Here is a 17,413-nt window from a genome sequence, read left to right as displayed (position 1 = left end):
GAAAGGTAAATATTTAAAAATAACTATTGTTCATTGAAGATTGCTTGTGTTTAACCTATCTTCTAAAATACAGTTTGTTTTTATGGAGATAATCGAAAGAAATTTAGAATGAATCATTGAGTTTAGGTATAGCATGGGGCTGTCCAAAAGTTCATCAATTCATATTATGTGAAGAAATTGGGAAACTAAGTAGGTATCATTTAGCCTAGCCTTCAGAGTAATTTTTCTTCAGTTGATTTAGCATACTAGATAAAAATGAAGGTTAATTCCTATGCTAATTGAAAAAATTTTGTTAGCTTTTTTATTGAGTATTGCAATGCACATAGATTAATTATAAGCTTTAGTATATTGCATTCAGATCACTATCATATATAAAACACATAGATCAGAGCATGTCAAAATTTAGCTTATAATATGAATTAATGCAAGACACACTTGATCTTTGTAAGATAAAATATTTCATTGGAAAATAATAAATAATGAGGGAGGTAGCTTCTGAAATATTGCTTAGGGTTATTAGGGGCCACAGGCAAAGAAGAGGTGGTGGCAATCCTGCTTCTCCCTTGTGTTAATGAGAAAATAATTGTTTGAGAATATCTTGGTTTCAAGCAAAATCCCAGCAGGGAGGGCTTTGAAGATTTGTTCTTCATACCCTTTGACAGAAGAGAGTGCTAAAAAGACCTTAGAAAGATGTTAATCAAAATTGTTAAAGTTCCAGTATTCTAAATCTCCTTCACTGGAGGAAAAAATACATTCAAATAAACTTCCTTCTGCATACAGATTCCAGTATTGTTTGTTGAAGTTGTCATTGTGAATGCATTGTAATGTACTTAATGTACGTCCATCTTGAGTTCCCTAAGCACTTTGATTCTACTTCATAGAGCAGCCATTTGATTTATGCCTCAGCACGCCAGGATGGCTCTAGTGTTGTCCTCTAGTATGTTACCTTTCCTCTCCATAATGTAGATTTGATACCCATTTCAGTATTTCAATAAATAACAAGATCCTGTGATTTTCTTCTCGAGAATAAATCAAAAGCTTCACCTGCTTATTCCAGGATCCTGATAGAGGACTCAAAAAAATGGAAGAGGTTTTCACTTGACCCATGGTTCTCAATTCATTTACATTTTGCTTAGTATGGTGACTCTTGGCTTTGTGTCTCCATGTGCTGAAAAGGAGACCAACTTTCACTGGAATATATTTATATATTGCAGTAAAGATTAAATTCATCAAAATCACTAACAGATTTTTTTTTTGACCTTGACTACAGGAAGAAAGAAACAAGTAAGACAATAAACTTTCATCAGTGATTTATTCTAACAACTTCCTTGGAGTGTCTTGAAGTCAGTATAAATTTGGTTTGGAACACTTTACGTTTACTTATACCCCAAATAATAATAATGAATGGCCAGAATGCTGGTTTAAGAGGCCCTGCAGTTTATCAATCAACATATATTTATTTAGTTTACTACGCCAGTCACTAAGGATTTTTTTATATGCCTTATGTCCTATGTCACAAAAATGAATGAAGGCACATTATAATAATGGACAACAAAAAAAACATTGAAACAAAAAAGGATTTCAATAACCAGAAGCCCTGTTCCCTGAGCATTTTGGCTTATCAAGCTTCCTTAAATACAGAAGCCTCACTGGTCCAATCCAGGTTAGCTTAGATGAATATTTATTCTTCCTGAAAAAAATTTTATTTTTGTCCAAGACTACCATTTTTGGTGCTTTTATAGGTTATTTTTAATGTTTATTTCAGGTTCACCAGTACATGTTCAGGTTTGTTATATAGGTAAATTGTGTGTCATGGGGGTTTGATGTACAGATTTCATCACCCAGGTAATAAGCATAGTACCAGGTAATAAGCATAACAGTTTTTTGATACTCATCCTTCTCCCACCTTCCAGCCTCAAGTAGGTGCTGGTGTCTGTTGTTCCCTTCTTCTGAATAAAATCTTACAATCAACATAATAACTGAAATATAGAAACTGGACCTGGCATCTGAAGTTCAAATTCAAATTTTGATATTAATCAGCTATGTGACCTAGTTAATCAATTTCTCAATGTTTCAGTTTTCTCATCTGTAAAATAGGGATGACAGTACTTAAGGTACAAGGCTGCTATAAAGGTTAAATGAAGCTGGGTGCGGTGGCTCACACTTGTAATCCCAGCACTTTGGGAGGCTGAGGCAGGAGGATCACTTGAAGTCAGGAGTTTGAGATTACCCTGGCCAACATGGCGAAACCCTCTCTCTACTAAAAATACAAAAATTAGCTGGACGTGGTGGCACGCGCCTATAATCCCAGCTACTCGGGAGGCTGATACATAAGAATCACTTGGGCACGGGAGGCGAAAGTTGCGGTGAACCAAGATTGTGCCACTGCACTCCAGCCTGGGTGATGGAGTGAGACTGTCTCAAAAAAATAAATAAAAAAAAAGTTTAAATGAGATAATGTGTAAGAAAATGCTTGCAAACTGTAAAATGTCACATATAATTTTTATTATTCAAACAGTTGATGTTTTAAAGTCTGGAGAATTGTTGCATTGATCTTATGCTCTCTGGAGTGTCTAAATCACCTTGGTGCTTAATTCTTGTTTATTAAAACACTTGAGTGTTCCTTTACTACTCAAACTGCCCTTGAGTGGTGGTAACAATTTCCATATGATTGGTAAAGGTAAGAGATCAAGAAAGATATAAGAATACTTTGCTATATGATATTGATTAACAAAAGTGCAATATATAATGTATTTGTATATGTTAAAGCCTCACCTGTCACAAAACTGCTTTCTTAACTAGATGTTTAGATACTTATGTGGTGGTTTAGTCCTCCAAAGTCCAGATTCACTACATAGTTTCTTTTGTTTGCTTTCCCCGTAGTGCCAGACCAGTCTGCCTGTTTCTGATTTATCTTTATTGAATATATTATATGAGTGAATGGTAAATAGGCATTCTGTTTTTTTTGTTTGTTTGTTTTAGTAAGTTCCTTTGGGCTTTCCAAAGGGAAAGTGTTCAGTTTCCTGAGGAGCACAGAATCTCTCGCTGCATTTACCTACCCGCTCCTCTGCCAGAGAGCTAAACATTTCCACTGGAGCATTATAGCTCCAGTGTACTCCTTTCCTCTCCATAATGTAGATTTGATGCCCATGTCTGTGTTTCAATAAATTACAAGACCCTGTGATTTTCTTCTCCAGAATAAATAAAAACTTCATCTGCTTATTCCAGGATCCTGATAGAGGACTCAGCTTGAGCCTGGACAGTTTTCCAAAAGAAGTTGTGAAGGCTTTTATTGTCCAAATAATTTTAGGCTAAGCAAAACCAGTCTCTGGAGAAGGTCCTGGGGGGGGACAGTGGTGCAATATTGTTTTCACACCAAGAAGTAAAATTGATCTTTAAATGAGCTCTTATCTTGCTTCCCATCTGCTACAATTTTAAAGTTCACTTTTCTACTATTTGTTTTTATTCTTTGCAAGTATCTTATGATATTAAACTGTCAGTTATCTGTGGAAATGAGGCTAACCTGTGTAACTGAAATCAATTGATAATCATAAAGACTTGCTTTTAGCTTCTATCTTCAATCTTCTTCCTCCTAAATCCACTTTAAATAAAGACAGATCTGCTAATAAGCAGCCCACTGTGGTGCTTGTGCTTTCCTCCTTCCCTTCTCATCCTACATTGGAGATCTTAATGAACAAAGACATGCCTTTAAGCCAGGCAGTCAGGAGGAGGAGAAGCGGAGGTCACAGATAATCTGGAAAATGAATAATCAGTGCCTCAATAATGAGAGGTGACTACACTCATGTTTATGTACAATTCTTCTCAAGTGACATTTGTGTCTTCCATCCCACCTGCTACTCCAGGAATTTGGTTTTCTGTCCTTGGGAACTACAGAGTCACATAAGTTAAGAACTGCCTGCCTTTTTGTCTCAAAACCATTATTTATAGCCATAGAATGACAGAGATAGAAGGGATGTCACAGGTCATAGAGCAACTCATTATATTTTGCAGATGAGCAATTAGGATCCAGAGGGAGAAATGACTCCTCCAAAGTCACAGAGCTTGTTAGCAGAAGAAATGGGACTGAAAGCCAGGTTTTTGGACTCCTAGTCTAAAGTTTATTCTGTCACATCTCACCTTTCAATCTCAAACTTTATTACTCTAAAGCAGAGGTCCCTTTCTGGCGTCAAGGACTGGTTCTGTGGAAAACCATTTTTCCACGGACCAGCGGTGGGGGATGGTTTCAAGATGATTCAAGTGCATTACATTTATTGTGCACCTTATTTCTATTATTACATTGCAATGTATAATGAAATAATTGTACAACTCATCATAGTGTAGAATCAGTGGGAGCCCTGAGCTTGTTTTCCTGCAAGTAGACAGTCCCATCTAGGATTGATGGGAGACAGTGACAGATCTTCAGGCATTAGATTCTCATAAGAAGTGCATAACCTAGATCGCTCACATGCTCAGTTCACAATAGGGTTTACACTTCTATAAGAATCTAATGCCATTGCTGATTTGACAAGAGGCAGAGCTCAGGTGGTAATGCAAATGATGGGGAGTGGCTGTAAATACAAATGAAGCTTCACTGGCTCGCTCACCGCTCACCTCCTGCTGTGTGGCCCGGTTCCTAATAGACCACAGACTGGTACTGGTCCATGGCCTGGGGGTTGAGGACCCCTGCTCTAAAGTAGTCATTGTGAAGTCAGTTCTGTTGATTTCATCTCTTCATATTCTCCCTAGGATGGAAGATGCTAGACACTCTTTCTCCTGACTTTCTTTTACTGTGTTCACTTCCCTTTCACTCCATCCTCAATGTCACTGCTTTAGTTAAGGCTCTCATTGCCTCTGAGATTTTGCACATATTATTCCATGGAGTGATCTCTTTTCCTTTGTCTACCTAGAAAATGTTTGTGCTTCAAGATGTTGAAGGCTTTAGCTGAAGACTTCCTGATCACTAGGACAGAGTTAATTATACGCTTTGTGATATCACTGAACCATTTACATAGCTTCATTGTATTACCGTATGATAAATATTTGCATGTATCTCCTGTATTGCACTGTGAACTTCTTGAAAGAAAGAACTTTGTCTAATTTTCACTCCCTTCTTTCTGTACACAGTGCCTGAATGTAGGGCTCAATAAGTAAGCATTCAATGTGCCAATGTCCAATATACTTTGTAGGTCATAGTGATGGCCAGATATTTAAGTTAATGAATACAGATGACCTTTTTTTATTAGTTGGGCTATGTTATTTTGGTTAATATAACCTTCATGTTCATTTTTAAAAGTGTCAATCAGTCATACTTTTGAAAATCTTGCATAGGAAGGAGAATTTGAATTAATGAATTTGTTTAGAAAGCACATTTACAAGGTAAGCCCACAACAGAAAACTGTCTGTGTAATGTATTTTTTAAAATAATTTAAGTATATAAATACTAGAGCCGCCTTTTCAATCCTTAGTACTGAAGCCTTACATCACTATCAGGAGAAAATATAATTAGGTATATGAAATGTAAAAAATGTAGTACATTAACATGAGAGTATCAATACATTGTTTTTCTTGGCATATATTTGAGAAACATCAAGGGAACACAGTGTTGTTTATTCATATCATGAGCTAGAAACAAACCTAATGCAATGGGATGATTTTCTGTGCTAAGACCTAAACGAGATATTTAAAGAATGAATACTTGGGTATCTTTGCTTGTTTATATTTTGGTCTGAAAGTTTATATACCAGAAAAGTTGGTAGGTATTGCAAATACGGGACTATTGCATCCAGGCAGATTTTTTTTGCCTGTTCCACGTTGTTACAATTGCAAAAAGTCGTGACAATTGTAAAAAGAGCTGTATGGGTCATGGTCATTTTAACGATAACTTTATGTATACAGTTGAGGTTCAAGTTTAAGCATCATTCACCATGAATCTAAGGTCTTGCCTCCTATGTCACAGAGGTTGCTGCATCTCTGGACAGCTCTTGTGGTGTTGTGTGGGGAAATCAGAAATGAGTCCATGCACTCATTTTGCCAGAGTCATGGTCAAAAGCACATCAATAAAGAATCAGCACCACCAAAGAAGCAAATTTGTCATCCATAGTTTAAAAGGAACAGGTGATCCAACAGTAATTGTTAGTCACTTCATTAACTAATTGATGCATTTTTTAAATTTTTGGAGTGGATTCCAACTACCAACATTTGATACTGTCCTAGTGATCATTTCCTGCACATTCACATATATCCTCGAGATGTTAAAAATCCCAAGGCTCATTTATCAGATAAATGTAATTATGTCTTACCACATTGGAGTGCCATGCCTAATAGATCTGTGGCTCCCATACTAAGGTTTATGATATGTGTATATATACATGAAAGCTGGCCGGGCAGCGGTGGCTCACGCTTGTAATCTCGGCACTTTGGAAGGCTGAGGCGGGCGGATCACGAGGTCAGGAGATCGAGACCATCCTGGCTAACACGGTGAAACCCTGTCTCTACTAAAAATACAAAAAATTTGCCGGGCATGGTGGTGGGCGCCTGTAGTCCCAGCTACTCGGGAGGCTGAGGCAGGAGAATGGTGTGAACCCTGGGGGGCAGAGCCTGCAGTGAGCCGAGATCGCGCCACTGCACTCCAGCCTGGGTGACAGCGAGACTCCGTCTCAAAAAAATAATAATAATAAATGAACGCTGTCTATCATTTAATTTTCCTCATATTGTTATGAATTTTATATGCCATGGGATAAATCCAACCATTCAACATTGTGCGCTTGGTGTTTTATCAGTCAAATCATAGCTTGGAGCAATTCAAGAACAGGTTAGGGGATAGCTTTAAGGTATAATGCAAACCAGAAGGTCTAATTCCTCTAATCCCACAAGCCTACTTCTACTTGCTTGAGTGTCCAGAGGGGGTTTTCTTAGCCTTTTGTTCTAGAAATAGATGACCTTATAAGTGAAATAATAAATGGATGAATAAATGAATGAATGAATGATGATGACAAATCTTTCATCCAATTCTAGCATGATAGAATAATATAGAATGTGGGGTCCATTTAGCATTAAAGGAGATGAGTAATACATACTAATTAGATCCTTTTTTGGGAAAAGTAAAGTAGCACCTAACTTTATTCAAGGCCAATCCTGAGCATGATAGAAAATGTAGCACCATTTGACTTGAATTCACCTTTGGCCACTTTTATGCATAATTTTTATATTTTTTTCTTTTTTATATACACTGATCCTTGGGAAAGACTGTGGCTCCATAAAAGCTCTGTGTGCTGATCTTCTTCAGCTCATATCTTTTCAATGCTCCAGACCTTTCCAGATCACTTTTCATCACCTACACACCCTGGTATCCACCCTTTTGGGGTCTTGCTCTGTGATGGGGTTACTGGGATGGCCTAACTAATGCATTAATAGCTGAGTGGGTAATTACCTATTAGGTAATATTTGCATCTCAGTTGAGACCTTCCAAGTGTTAACCTTATGAAGCAATTATAATGGCAAATATTTTAACAAATGTGTAGCAAAAAAATATGTGTCTTGGCACAATTCTGGATATAAAGAGATGAGGAAGATGTAGTCCCTATACTCCAAATGTAATGAAGAAATAGATACATAAGTAGATGCATAACAGTGTGATATATTAATTGCTACAATAGAGAGATGGAAACAGAAGGGGAAGACTATGCCTGGGGCATTGGGGTAAACTTCATAGAGGGAGTGAAGTCTGAACTATTATAAATAGTGTTTTCCAGATTCATATTTTAAAAGTTACCCTGGTATCAGAAAGTTGGATGAGGCCAAGGCCAGAAAATTTTTAATCTTCCAGAAAAGAGATGACAATAGTGTGAAGTAAGGGAATAGGAGGAAAATGGAGGAGAGTTGGCAATTTTCATTTTTAATTTTGTAGATAGAATCAACAGGACTTGATTGGTGATTGTTTTGTTTATGTAGTATGATGAAGAAGGTGTTGAGGAAAAATCCAAGGATTCCGGTTTTGGAAACTATGTAAATGGTGAAGCTAGTAGGTGAGATTCAAATTATAGATGAAGTAGTAGGTTTAGGATGTGGGGAAGGAAGACATTGACTTTTCCCTTCCTGTTCAAAGGAAGAGTAATTTGGAATGGCCACGGTTGGTAGGCCCAGGTAAGTCCATTCTCCAGCTCTTCCTGTTAGGAAGTTCTGTCCAAATCGTTCAATCTGGATGGCATTATCCATATTGTCCACAGCCCTGCACTTGTATTCTTGATTGTCTTAATCATGCTACATATTTGAAGCAAGTATACCCAAGATTAATCTTCAATAATGTAGACTTGGGAAAAAAATGAAGCGAACTTTTTTCCCTTACGAAAAAAATGTTTTGGTACCCTCTTCTGTCACAGTTTATGAAATCTGCCATTTATTGCATCTCTTTGGGATTAAGACACTGTCGTATCTGGTAACAAGTTAGACAGAATTAAGTTTATTTCAGTAAATGAATGCTACTAACCTGAGGGGTTAGATTTTGGGAGTTGGGAAAAGGGAATTTGAGAGCATAGGATGGCCACTTTCTAAGTCCAGGAGGACCTTTGTGGCAGGAAGACATGGGCTATATGGGAGTAGCTTGTAGGTCCTTGGTGCCTGGAAGAGGAAGGGTACATTGAAGAAAGTATGTGCCATTTTCTCAGTTTTGATGACGGCTGGGCTTCTGTGAATGTTTCTTTTTATTAGAAAGCTACCTACAGGAGTGTTATGAGATTTAATTAATGGTTGCCAAATGCTTTGCAAAGATAATGTCATGTGTAAATGATTAATAATTGCAGGCAAAAGCAGCTAAGTCTCTTGTTTGTGAATTTACCCTGAATTATCATTTTCTGCTATAGATCATGGGAGCACATATGAAATGAATCTAAGTAAGGAGCAGTTTACACATCATACTTTGATCAGAGGGTAAATTCCTCATCAAGAGAAAGTTGAGGGATAGGTAGTAAAAGAGGGCTTGGTTCTATTTCCTAATCCAACTACATTGATGTTCCAGCAGTTGGCAAGTCTGTTTGTCGTTCTGAATAACCTGAGTCCTCCAACATTGGCCTTATTCAGATTGGCTACAGGATGCCAAGCCAGAACCACTAGTTTTCTTGACTCATTCTCTCAAACAAATTAGAAGCATTTCCTTACCTTCTTTTTAGTGCCTTCATTCTTCACAATCAATTACCATGAGTCTATACATTCAACCTGCAGAATGTCTCTCTTATCTGTCCCTATTTTCCACTTCCTTTCTATCCTTTCTCAGGACCTCAGAATGTTTTTTTCTGAAGTATTGTGATAGTCTTACTCTTCCTCTATAGAGAACAGAATGATAAAAATTATCCACCATGCAGATAGCATGGCTTTGGTTGGCTATCTTGGATTTGTCCCTGCAGATTCATCTTCCAGCCTTCTCCACCCTCCTTTGTGCCTTGGACGGTGGGCCTCTTTGGACTGTACCAACAGTCTCCACTCTGCTCTCACTTCTCGTTGTTTATAGCCAATGCACTCACAGAAGATCAGAAGGCTGGAGAAAAGAGAGATCAGGTTACAAGTTGACTGTTGAGTTCATTTTTTTTCCCAAAGGCTAGAGTCTCAGCTTTATTTGGATACTGGGAACCATTTTTTTCTCATTATCCCTTTAGCTTTAGGGTGATGATGTATCTATGCCTTTGCTAGTCTGGAGTATTAATGAGAACTTGGTTTTTCTTACCATATTATTTTATCCCTGTCAACAATTTTTAAGTATCCCTTCATTAAATTGTCCTCAATTATTCCATTTGAATATACTGCCTCTCTACTGCCAGGACCCTGTCTGATACAGTGGCTTTACTGGACACTGGCTTATTTAATTACCGCCAGAAAGAAGGAATTCACAGAATTCCCCAAAGCCAACTTTGTTTGTTTATTTGGTAGATATTACCTAACATTTATCAGGCATAAATAGCGAGCCTATGGAGTGCATTCCTTCAGTTATTTAGAAGTATGTTTTGCAACCAGTTTATCTGGGTATTCATCAGAGAACTATATATGGATGCTGTATTAGTTATGATAGTCTAAACTCATGCTACAGTAACAATTCTTCAGTGATTAATATAACAAAAGTTTATTTTTACTTTTTTTGAAGTCTGCTGGATGTCTGGGTGATTCCCCAGGGATGTCGATCTTTCAGGAAGTTACTTGGCAATCTAAGGATCTTGTTATCCTATGATCCCAACCTGAGGTCTTCTCCAGTATTATCCTAACAAGAGAAGAGGAAGATTGGAGAGTTATCCAGAGACTTTTCATTGCCTCAAGCCATAAATGACACATATCACTTCCAATCACATTTCATGGATGAGTGACAATTAGATTGCCTTGCCCAACATCAAGGGGACTGGGGAGAGGTTTTTGTTTACCAATGAAGGAGGGCCATATGCCCAGGAAATGAGATTTGTTAAAACACATCTGCTGTATAACAAGGTTGGCTTTATAGTTAGGTGGATATTTGGTTACAAACATGTACTTATATTGTTTTTTACAGATTAAAATTATTGTAGCTTTGATCTTCCATTTGTTTCCTAGGGTAAAGCCAAAATTTTTAATGAGACAGAACCTTTGACTTGCCTGTAATACTTTCTTGGCATGTCCCCAGGCAGAGTTGTAGTTTTCTTCTATTAAGGTGGGTGTCCTTGGACAATATATAGCATGTACCTCTGCACTTAAATGAGCATGATAGAATAGCTCCATAGCTCTATTCAGCTAATCATCAGAAAGTATAGGCTTGAGGAGGGTGGGCAAAAAAAAAAAGTATAGGCTTGAAGTCCTTATATAGGGAATATTGTAATAAACTACTCCTTGAAAGTAGTTGTATTTCATGGAAGGTTGCTGTTTAGTATTCTTTACTATATTTCACAGCATCATAAAGAGGACCCATAGATGAATTCTTCTCTTGATAACAGGAAAAGTGATACTTTCTCTGAATAGCTTAAAATAATCTCAAGGACAATGAAAATTGCATAGACGGACATGTTTCCCTTTCAATATTTGCTGCTATTTCCTTAGAAACTAAATTTGTTTCCTTCTAGCAAGTATAACTTGCTTCACAATGTGCATTGGCTTCACTCCTTGTTTCATCTTATTTATCCATTTTGGATATGTTGTATTGAGATACTTCTGCAACTAAGCTAACTTTTCCCTTGCTATCTCACAGATTCCTATATCAGTTTATTAATTGGAGCTCTTTATTTACATCTAAGTCCCTCCTGGATTTACAACTCACCTAATAAACAAAGCTAATTATTAACAATAACATATGCATATAAAATCAGAGAATAACAGAAACATTAAAACAAGAAGGAACTTTAGCGAAATCAATTAGTCCAGCCTTTTCATTTTACACATAAAAAATCTGAGTCTCAGAAAGGTTAAATGACTTATCTAAGGTCATAGATGTAATGGAGTAAGATCTGAGCAGAGAAATAATATTTTTTCTTTTATTTTAGTGACTTTTAAAATTGCACCATCCTACTCTCTATGCATGTGTGTATACCAAGAGATATGCAGATACACATACAAATACACTATTTCATACAGAAGATTACCATGGCTAATATTTGGCTGAGTTTAATTTCCAAAATAGCTAGATAACCCTTTTATGTTTTTCTTTTTTTCTTTTTTTTTTTTTGAGACAGAGTCTCACTTTGTCTCCCAAGCTGGAGTGCAGTGGGGCGATCTCAGCTCACTGCAATCTCCACCTCCCGAGCTCAAGCGATTCTCCTGCCTCAGCCTCCTGAGTAGCTGGGATTATAGGCATGTACCACCATGCCTGGCTAATTTTTATATTTTTAGTGGAGACCGGGTTTTGCCATGTTGGCCAGGCTGGTCTTGAACTCTGACCTCAAGTGATCTACCCATCTCGGCCTCCCAAAGTGCTGGGATTATAAGTGTGAGCCACTGTGCCCAGCCAACTCTCTTACATTTAACAGAAACTGAACCAACAGAAAAACCTCCATGAAGTATTTTTATGGTTGTACTTTTCATAACTGATCCAATAAATTGGACTGATTTTTACATCAAAGGGAAAGAATTATTTCGTGATTATATTACTTCAGATTAATATATTATTTCAGATTATATTACTTCAGATTATATTAAACATTAACCATTTTTTTGCTAACATTAGCCATTTACCAATCATTGAGCATTAGCTGCAATATACTTACATCTTTAAATATATTCATTATACAGATAAGCTTATAAATATTATTGAAAATTTGAGAAGTTCTGACTTACAAATCATTGCCCCTCAATTTAAAATGAACATTTTTAAAGATTTTGTCAAAATAAAGATTTTAACAAAATTCAACCTATTCTCATATAGAAAAGTGATTCCACAGAATTGGAAGGATCTAGTTTGGATTTATTTAAGTTATTTGCAGATGGGTGTGTGTATTAGTCTGTTCTCACACTGCTATAAAGACAGACCTAAGACTGGGTAATTTATAAAGAAAAGAGGTTGAATTGGCTTACAGTTTCATGGGCTGTATAGGCTTCTGCTTCTGGGGAGACCTCATGAAACTTACAATTATGGCAGAATGTGAAGGGGATGCAAGGACATCTTTACATTGCCAGCATAAAAGAGAGGGTGAAAAGGGAGGTTCTATAAACTTTTAAACAATCAGATCCCGTGAAAACTGTATCACCAGAAAAGCAAGGGAGAAGTCTGTCCCTATGATTCTATCTCCTCCCACCAGGTCCTTCCCCAGACAGTATCCCAAAGTCTTAATTCATTCCAGCATTAACTCAAAAGTCCAAGTTCAAAGTCTCATCTGAGACAAGGCAGGTCTCTTTTGCCTGTGAGCCTGTAAAATAAAAAACCAGTTAGTTACTTCCAAGATACAATGGGGGTACAGGCATTGGGTAAATGCTCCCTTTCCAAAAGGGAGAATTTGGCCAAAACAAAGAGACTACAGGCCTCATGTGAGTTTGAAACCAAGGAGGGCAGACATTAAATCATAAAGCTCCAAAATAATCTCCTTTGACTCCATGTCTCACATGCAGGCCACCTTGATGCAATGAGTGGGCTCGCAAGGCCTTGGGCAGCTCTGCCCCTGTGGCTCTGCAGGGCTCAGCTCCCCTGGCTGCTCTCAAGGGCTGGTGTTGAGTGTCTGCAATGTTTTGGGGTGTATAGGGCAAGCCGTTGATGGATCTACCATTCTGGGGTCTGAAGGATGGTAGCCCTCTTCTCACATCTTCAATAGGCGGTGCCCCAGTGGGGCTCCTACACCATGTTTCCCCTCTGCACTTCCTTAGTAGAGGTTCTCCATGAGGGCTCTGCCCGCTCAGCACTCTTCTGCAGGGACATTCAGGTGTTTCCATACATCCTCTGAAATCTAGGTGGAGGCTCCTAAGCCTCACCTTCTGCCTTCTGTTCACCTGCAGGCTCAACACCATGTGGAAGCCACCAAGGCTTGGGGGTTGCACCCTCTGAAGCAATGGCCAGAGCTATACCTTGGCCCCTTTTAGTCATGACTGCAGCTGGAGTGGCTGGGACACAGGGTGCCATGTCCCATGGCTGCACAGAGCAGTGGAGCCCTGGGTCTGGCCCACGAAATCACTTTTCTCTCATCTGGCCCACGAAACCACTTTTCTCTCCTAAGTCTCCAGGCCTATGATGGGAGGGGCTGCCACAAACATCTCTGAAATGCCTTGGAGGCACTTTCTCCATTGTTTTGGCTATTAACATTCGGCTCCTCTTTACTTATGCAAATTTCTGCAGCAGGCTTGAATTCCTCTACAGAAAATGGGTTTTTCTTTTCTACCACGTAGGCTGCAAATTTCCCAAACTTTTATGCTCTGCTTCCCTTTTAAATATAAGTTCCAGTTTCAGGTCGTTTCTTTGTTTATGCAAATGAGCATAGGCTTTACGAAACAGCCTTGAACACTTTGCTGCTTAGAAATTTCTTTCATCAGATACCCTAAATCAGGGTACAGTGGCACCAATCTCTTTGCTGAAGGATACCGACAGTGACCTTTACTACGGTTCTCAGTAAGTTCCTCATCTCCATCTGAGACCACCTCAGCCTGCACTTCATTGTCTATATCTGTATCAGCATTTTGGTCACAACCATTTAACAAGTCTCTAGCAAGTTCTAGACTTTCTCTTATCTTCCTATCTTCTTCTGACCCCTCCAAATTGTTCCATCCTCTGTCTATTGCCCAGTTTCAAAGCTCCTTCCACATTTTTAGGTATCTTTATAGCAATGCTCCACTCCCAGTACCAATTTTCAGTATTAGTCGGGTCTCACACTGCTATGGAGACATACCCTAAGACTGGTTAATTTATAAAGAAAAGAGGTTTAATCCACTCACAGTTCTGTGGGCTGTACGGGATTCTGCTTCTGGGGATGTCTCAGGAAATTTACAATCATGGCAGAAGGTGAAAGGGAAGCAAACAAATATTCACATGGCCAGCATGAGAGGCAGAGAGTGGTGTGAGAAGTGCTACACACTTTTAAACAACCAGATCTTATGAGAACTCTATCGTGAGAACAGCAAAGGGGAAGTCTGCCCCCATGAGTCAATCACCTCTCATCAAGCCCTTTCTCCAACACTGAAGTTTACAATTTGACATGAGATTTGGGTGGGGTCATGGAGCCAAACCATATCAGTGTATGTGTCTGAAAATGAACACATCTTTGTAAATGGGATGTAATATAAATTATTTTATGTGTCAACTTGACTGACTCATGGAGTGTCCAGATATTGGGTTAAACATTATTTCTGGGTATGTCTGTGAGGGTGATTCTGGATGAGATTAGCGTTTGAATCTGTAGACTGAGTAAGGCAGATAGATGGCCGTCCCCAGTGTGGGTGAGCATCATCCAATCCACTGAGGGCCTTAATAGAATATAAAGACAGAGGAAGGTAGAATTTACTGTCTTTACCTGTCTGCTTGAGATGGAACATCAGTCTTTTGTCTTTGGAGTAGTACTTACACCACTGGCTCTACTGGTTCTTAGGCATTCAAACCTGGGCTAGTACTTACATAATTGGTTCTCCTGGTTCTCAGCCTTTGGTCTTGGACTGGAACTACACAACTGGCTTTCCTGGGCCTCTAGCTAGCAGGTAGAAGATTGGGGATTTCTCTGCCTCCACAATTGTGTGATCCATTTCTTTAAAATCTATCTATCTGTCTGTCTGTCTGTCTGTCTGTCTGTCTGTCTGTCTGTCTGTCTATCTATCTATCTACCTACCTACCTACCTACCTACCTACCTACCTACCTACCTATCTATCTATCTATCTACCTATGTGTGTATCCATCCATCCTCCTGTTAGTTCTGTTTCTCTGGATAATCCTGGCTAATGAAAGATGTGTGTGTGTGTGTGTTTGTGTGTAATTTTTGTCTTTCAAAATTAGCATTTAGAGAAAGAAACCTTGGATTCATGGTAGAAAGAAGTAATTCTCAAACACTTCTGTTATTTGTAAGGGAGAAAATTTTAAAAGGCAATAGAAGAAAACTAAGACATTTATGTGGTATTCCTGAAATAACCATTGCCTATGCTGACACTTCATGAGTATAATGTCTTATTTAATTGATAGTTTTTCCATTCTCATTGGGAGGCTTTAGAATATGTGTTTTTGGATGTTAATTCTGGAAATGTGATATGTTCTGTCTACACTTATTTTTTTGTCTCTAAGGCTTAGTTTAAAAAGAACTTTCTTGGGGTGCTATATTAAGAACTCTAAATGACACCAAAATAAAAAATAGGTATGAAACTGGACTATTAATACTTGTGGAATTTATAATGTGTAATAAATTACTGAGTATTTATCAGAACATGCATAATGTAAGCAATTATGTATAGACATTAGTTTTATCTTTAAAACTGCTAAGTGTTTTTCTCTTCAGTTTTAACAGCCTTTACAAGATGTCTACCTCGTTCTCATGCTGCCAAATTAAATATAGACAATGTTATTATCTCTTGGGTCTTCTTCCCAGTTTATCTCCCACTGTGCATACACCCAATTGCAATTGGAATTTTCTTTCACTGTCATTTTCCTTGATTCCTGAAGCTATCATTTCTTTGGGTTCATTCTTCATCTGGTGACAGATGATATACCCTTTCTGAAATTCAGTTGGTTCCTACCTCATTGATTGATTTCTTACCTCAGTTCAGTTTTTTTTCCCCGCTCCAACATGGCTGTTTTCTACATATTTCACCTTCTTTTACAATTTCAGTTAGTTACTATTAGTACCAAGGTCTGAAAATTGATTTTCCCACAATAGGAAAACACTCTCCATGATTTCAGTCAGTCTTTCAGAAAGGTTTCAGTGAAAGCATAATTATTCTTTTTGTCTCAATTCTTCCAGCTTGGATTAGTTTACAGCATAGCATTTGAAACACATGCCGTGTTTTATGCATCTGTTGTTCATCATGTAGTTTAAAAGAAGAAATGAGAAACTCATCTTTAACCTAACCTTATTTAGTTTAAGAAAAGGGCATAACAGAGACAGATAAAATTTTTCAAAACTTCCCCTTTTTATCCTTAAAAAATCTGTAGTTTCCTCTCTAGTTTTGAGCAGGTAGATAGCTTGTCAGCTTTATTTATTGGCCTGGAACACAGTTTTTAGGTAAAAATCTCTTTTTGATTGGAGTCTACTTCATCTACAGGAAGATTGAAGGTAAAAGTCTATTTTTTCTAAATAAATAAAGCATGTCTTCATGGTTTCTTTAACCAAGAAATAATGATTGAGTCAATCTGGACTGAGCTAAGAAGAGGTCTGACTTCCTTTATGTTTTTACTTTTTATGATTAAGATAAGTAAAAATAAATTTGTAGGATTTATTGAGATACTTGACACAAATCAAAATTCATTTTAGCTTTCATACAAGGTATAAATTAGTGAATATTCGTTAACACCTAGACAGCAATTGTCTACGTATACCACTTTCAAAGGAGATCTTTTTCCTCGCCCAAAGAGTCTTCCTTTGTTTCAAAGCCAAAGATGTTGAATTGCACAAGGAAAGCTTGAATTTTCAATAAAGGGATGTGAATTTCACAGTCAAAATAGTCTTTGCATATGAGAGAAACTTTTAAGAAAGGATTCTGATGAATTTTTGGTTCTCTTCTATCAAATATTTGGTGGTTATCTCTTGATAGGCTTGTTCAATAGACACACCTCTTCAAGTAGCTGACCATAACCATTAGTATGTGACTCAGTATTCATGGCAGTGACACCTAATTTATGCCTTTTTTAAATTACAAATTAATGGCCATCTGGTCTCTCAAAACTAACCATATTCTTTGGAGGTTAAAAAAAAAACAGGTTTGCCAAAATTGACAAATGGGATCTATTTAAACTTAAGAGCTTCTGCACAGCAAAAGAAACTACCATCAGAGTGAACAGGCAACCTACAGAATGGG

The sequence above is a fragment of the Hylobates moloch genome, unplaced genomic scaffold (assembly GCF_009828535.3).
Source record: "Hylobates moloch isolate HMO894 unplaced genomic scaffold, HMol_V3 SCAFFOLD_7, whole genome shotgun sequence".
NCBI lineage: Eukaryota > Metazoa > Chordata > Mammalia > Primates > Hylobatidae > Hylobates > Hylobates moloch.
Note: the sequence above shows the minus strand (reverse complement) of the source record.